Here is a 6,278-nt window from a genome sequence, read left to right as displayed (position 1 = left end):
ATGTAGTAGAAGGAGCCCCCCAGAATGGCTGCTGCCACTGTCTGTGTCCCCAGGGTGAGCTTCAGTTGCCTACTGCCTTTTTGGAAAACTCTCTCAGTCATCAGGTTTCACCAAGCTCCTTTCAAATTAGTGCTTCCGCCCTGGGTCCCAGAGCATGTTAGGTACTGTGTGCTCTGCTTAAGAGTGGAGTCTCTATTTCCCACAGCCCCCTGGGTCTCCTGGAAGTAAGTCCCACTGGCCTTCAAAGCCAGGCATTCTGGGGGCTTGTCTTCCCAGCATGGGCTCTCCACTCTGAGGGTCCCAATGTGGGCTCGTACCCCGCACTCCTTGGGGAGAACCTATGCGATTGTAATGATTCTCTAGATGGTGCGTCACCCACCTGGGGTACAGGTCTTTACACTGTGCTTCTGAGACCCCTACCCATTTCTTTGCAGTTCCTTCTTTTTCTCTTTAGTTGCATAAAATCTTTTCTGGAAGTTCTGGTCTTTTTCACTGATATTAGTTACGTAAATACTTGTAATTTTGGTGTGCCCACGAGAGGAGGTCAACCTCAGGGTCTTTCTACTCTGTTGCCTTGGCAGTGTCCCTCTTTTGCTGCTTTTAAGAATCTCTCCTTATCTTTTAACTTTTGACAGTTTAGTTATAATGTGTCTTGATGTGAGTCTTTTTGGATTCCTTTTATTTGAAATGTTCTTAGGCTTCCTTGATCTTGATGTCTGTTTCCATCCCGAGGTTAGGCAAATTTTCAGTAAATATTTTGTCAAAAAAACATTCTGCCCCTTCCTCATTTCTCCTTCTTAGTTTCCCATAATGTGAACATTGTTCCTCTTGATGTTGTCCCACAAGTCCTTTAAGCTGTCTCCATTCTCTTTCATTCTTTTTTTCCTTTATGTTCCTCTCACTGGATAAGAAGCCTGTCCCTCAAGCTGAAGGTTTTAAAATAAGCAAATAAGCCTCTTTTCGTGAAGGAATGGTGTTTCAGTCTACTGCCTGTGCTGTATGCTCTGAGAAGAAGCCAGTGAGTCTGTGTGAGCCTGTTAATAACTGTCTCTCCATTCACTATAGTCTTGTAGATATCATGGATGCAAACCTGTTGGCTTTCAAAGCTAGATGTTTCAAGGACCCATTTTGAGTGTAGGAAGGTAAAGCAGAAGAACATGTAATATAGGAGATACTGTTGTGGCTGTCGCTGAAAAATACAACCTTCCACACCCTTCTCTCTGGCAGAAGTATTTCACATTATTTTGCATGCACAAAACCTTCACTCTCTCCCACTCTTGTTGTATTGAAATATAGTATTGGTTTGAAGTCTAAGACCTTGTTATCTAAATTAGTTGTAGTACAGATAAGTCTCTTCAGGTAGTGATTCTAAAATGTATATGAAAATGCAGCAAGCTTAGAACAGTCTAATACATTTGAAGAAGGACCAAGTTGGGCTGTGGGCTCTCAAATTTACTTAATAAAAACTATAATAATTAGGGTCAAGTGATTATTGCAAGAATAGTCAAGTAGAAACAAATTAAAAATAACAGAGTCCCTAAATGGGGCCCTACATACAGAGTCAACTTGTTTTTCAGCAAAAGTGCAAAGCAATTTAATGGGAAAGAAAGTTTCTTTCAAAATTTGGCACTAGAGCAAATGGATAGCTGCATGAGAAAAATTAATCTTTAACCCTACCTCCTATAATACCAAAAATAAGTATTTTTTTACATGGATCATATTTATGACATGGATCATAAATCTTGATATGAAAACTAAACAACTAAACACAATCAAGCTTCAAGAATAAAACATAGGACAACACCTTAAAGACCTTTGTATGAGCAGATATTTCTTAAACAGAACATTAAAAGCAGTGTGAGGGAAAAGAGAAACATGTTGAACTTAATTAAGAACTTCTGTTCATCAAAATTCACCATTAAGAAAGTTTGAAAAGCAAACCTCAGACTAAGAGAAGATATTTGCAATATATATATATATATATAGGACTTTTCCCTTGAATATTGTAAGAATTCCTGCCAGTCAAAAAGAAAAAGGTAGATGATCCAATTATAAAATGGGCAAAACCTTGGATAGTCATTTCACAAAGAACATATTCAAATGTCTAACAAATATAAGAACAAGAGCAAGTAAAACAAAAGGAGAATGGTCAGAGTTAAAGTTTTCTGGGTTATAATTTTAAGAGGAAGGCAGAGTTACTGGTTCTCCTTAGATTTTCGATCTGTTGTTATGTTAAAAATTTAAGGATAATCACTAAAAAGAATATGTAATTTACAATATGGTTGAAAAAAGAGGTGGACTTAAAAAACTCCACAGGGAATTCCCTGGTAGTCCAGTGGTTAGGATTCTGTGCTTTCACTGCCAAGGGCCCGAGTTCATTCCCTGGTCAAGAAACTAAGATCCCACAAGCCCTGCAGTGCAGCCAAAATAAACAAAAAAACAAACAACAAGAACAAAAAACACCAACTTCATAAATCAGTGAGAAGTAGGAAAGAAGAAAAGCTTAATAAAAGCCAACGGGATGGTGAAGATAAATATAAATACACCAATAATCACAAGAAATGTAAATTAACTAAACTTTCCATTTCTTCTTTTTTTTTTTTAATTCAGAACTGATTTCCTTTATTTTTTTTTTTTCAGTGGGTTTTGTCATACATTGATATGAATCAGCCATAGATTTGCACGTATTCCCCATCCCGATCCCCTCTCCCACCTCCCTCTCCACCCGATTCTTCTGCGTCTTCCCAGTGCACCAGGCCCGAGCACTTGTCTCATGCATCCCACCTGGGCTGGTGATCTGTTTCACCATAAATAGTATACATGCTGTTCTTTTGAAATATCCCACCCTCGCCTTCTCCCACAGAGTTCAAAAGTCTGTTCTGTACTTCTGTGTCTCTTTTTCTGTTTTGCATATAGGGTTATCATTACCATCTTTCTAAATTCCATATATATGTGTTAGTATGCTGTAATGTTCTTTATCTTTCTGGCTTACTTCACTCTGTATAATGGGCTCCAGTTTCATCCATCTCAGAACTGATTCAAATGAATTCTTTTTAACGGCTGAGTAATATGCCATGGTGTATATGTACCACAGCTTCCTTATCCATTCGTCTGCTGATGGGCATCTAGGTTGCTTCCATGTCCTGGCTATTATAAACAGTGCTGTGATGAACATTGGGGTGCACGTGTCTCTTTCAGATCTGGTTTCCTCAGTGTGTATGCCCAGAAGTGGGATTGCTGGGTCATATGGCAGTTCTATTTCCAATTTTTTAAGAAATCTCCACACTGTTTTCCATAGTGGCTGTACTAGTTTGCATTCCCACCAACAGTGTAAGAGGGTCCCCTTTTCTCCACACCCTCTCCAGCATTTATTGCTTGTAGACTTTTGGATAGCAGCCATCCTGACTGGCGTGTAATGGTACCTCATTGTGGTTTTGATTTGCATTTCTCTAATAATGAGTGATGTTGAGCATCTTTTCATGTGTTTGTTAGCCATCTGTATGTCTTCTTTGGAGAAATGTCTGTTTAGTTCTTTGGCCCATTTTTTGATTGGGTCATTTATTTTTCTGGAATTGAGCTGCAGGAGTTGCTTGTATATTTTTGAGATTAATCCTTTGTCTGTTTCTTCATTTGCTATTATTTTCTCCCAATCTGAGGGCTGTCTTTTCACCTTGCTTATAGTTTCCTTTGTTGTGCAAAAGCTTTTAAGTTTCATTAGGTCCCATTTGTTTAGTTTTGCTTTTATCTCCAATATTCTGGGAGGTGGGTCATAGAGGATCTTGCTGTGATTTATGTCGGAGAGTGTTTTGCCTATGTTCTCCTCTAGGAGTTTTATAGTTTCTGGCCTTACATATAGATCTTTAATGCATTTTGAGTTTATTTTTGTGTATGGTGTTAGAAAGTGTTCTAGTTTCATTCTTTTACAAGTGGGTGACCAGTTTTCCCAGCACCACTTGTTAAAGAGGTTGTCTTTTTTCCATTGTATAGCCTTGCCTCCTTTGTCAAAGATAAGGTGTCCATAGGTTCGTGGATTTATCTCTGGGCTTTCTATTTCCATTTCTTTTTAAGGATAGGATTGGCAAATTTATTTCCTTTTAGGACACAGGAAAAAATGAAAGTATAAGAATAGTAAAGGACATATCAGGAAAATAATAGTTTCTTAAAAAGTATACCTTTACTAGTATCAGAAAAAAATAGATTTTAAGGCAGAAACATTAGTTAGGGATAAAAAAAAGTTGATCATGTGATGATAAAAGATAAAATCCACCTGTAAGACAAAAATAATTTCAAGTTTAATTCATGTAATATTACAGTCTCAAATCTTCATATAAAGATGATCAGAAATACTAGGTTAAATTTAAAATCTTAGTGAGAGATTTTTAACCCATTGCTGTCATTAACTGACTATATCATTTTTTTTTTTGCCATTTAACACATAATTTAAAACAACCAAAATTTTGATGCTTATGCTTAAAATAATAGCCATGTATTAGCTATTTTGTGAAGCAGAAACGTAAACAGGTTTGAGCTGGGCACTTTTTCTACCAATTTCAAATGGGGCCACGCGTTTGATGGCCTCACTGTCATGTCGGTGAGTTTGCTAGAGTGAAGGATAATGGGACCATGGTTATTTCATTATATTAAGCTATCCTGAACTTGATGTGATGGAGGATCAGAAAAGCAACAAGAGTGGAAAGCCTGAGGCACACCTAAAGCAAAGCCTGAAGCCTTTGTTTCCATCCTTTTTGCTAATGTCCCACTGGCCAAAAAAAGTCAAATGGCCAATGTGGATGCTGAGGGTTATGAAAGAGACTCCACATGCTGTCCCATTTCCAAGGCATAAATACAGGGAAGAAATACTAGGAAGTATTAGAAATAGTCCCCAAATTAACAAGAACATCCATTTTGACTGCTATTATTAACCCTGGGACTGAGGTTCTAAAATGTTCTAAGGTAAAGAAATAAGTATAAGAAATAGAAAGAGGTCAAAATTTCATTATTTGCAAATCTCTATATAGAAAACCTGAAGCAATCAGTGGACAAAATTATTAAGATGAGTAAAACAGTTCAGAATCTTGATTTGAATTTAAGATCAAGCACATAATTATGTTTCTCAGTCAGCAATAAACAAATTAAAATGCAGTAGTAAATTACTGTTGTGCTACTAGATATTAAGATATATTATAAAGTCTTGGTACTTAAAACAGTATGATATTGGCAGCAAACAGATGCATGGAATAAAATATAAAACTCAGATCCATGTCATTAGAAATTAGGCATAGAAATAAGTACTATTTCAAATCAAGGAGGAAAAGATTATTTTAAATTGGCGATGTGAAAATTAGCTCACAATAAGGAAAGAAATGTTACTGGATTTGTGTTTCACAGTGTGCACAAAAATAATTTTCAGCTCTGTTAAGGTCCAAAACATAAAAATTAAAACTTTAAAACACAAAAAATATAGGTAAGATTTTTTAAATGTTTGGGCAACAAAGAACATCATAAACAAAAGATAAGCAGTAGGTAGAAATCCAGTACATGTTACAGATAAATGACTGATATTTCAAATATTTGAAGGAGTAAAAGCCAGTAAGAAACAGTTCAGTAGAAAGATAAGCAAATGATAGTAGAAAACAATTTATAGGGAGAAAATGGCCTGTAAATCTAAGAAATGCTCTGTTACACTAGTAATCAGAGCACAAAATAAAAAACAATGAATTTTATTGAATCCATCAGGTAGGAGAAAAGGAAGTTAATGTTAAGCATTGGTATGGCTGTGTGGGAAAGAACACTCTGGTGCATGCATGGCTGGTAGGTCTGTAAATTAACAGACTCCTGGAAGAGTGCAGAACAGCAGTGATGCAGTCAGGCTCTCACCTGGAAACAGATGGCATGATAATTCAAGGGAATTTGATTTGCAAAGAGACTATTTTTGAGAGTGTGGGCAGAGAAGCTGTTACCACCCCCAGACCAGAATGGATGTGGAAGGAAGAAAAGTTTCCAGGAACCCAGGAGTGAATCTTGAGGTTGTCTTGAGACAAAGCCTTCAGTTGAGGGCACAGGTAGTAATCTCGCAGGAAGTACTGCCAAGTGAATAAATATCTACACCTTACTCTCCTTCAGATATTCTGCCACTGGATAAATTCCATCAGGAGTTGAAGGGTCCTTTGATGTATTTCATAGATTCAGCTTTCCAGGGTGGAGTGAGGTGGAGAGAGGATCTCAAGGGGGCAAACAGAAACACCCAGCAATATCAACAATTAATGAAATAGAAATTG

This window comes from Cervus elaphus, chromosome 18 (assembly GCF_910594005.1).
Source record: "Cervus elaphus chromosome 18, mCerEla1.1, whole genome shotgun sequence".
Lineage (NCBI taxonomy): Eukaryota > Metazoa > Chordata > Mammalia > Artiodactyla > Cervidae > Cervus > Cervus elaphus.
Note: the sequence above shows the minus strand (reverse complement) of the source record.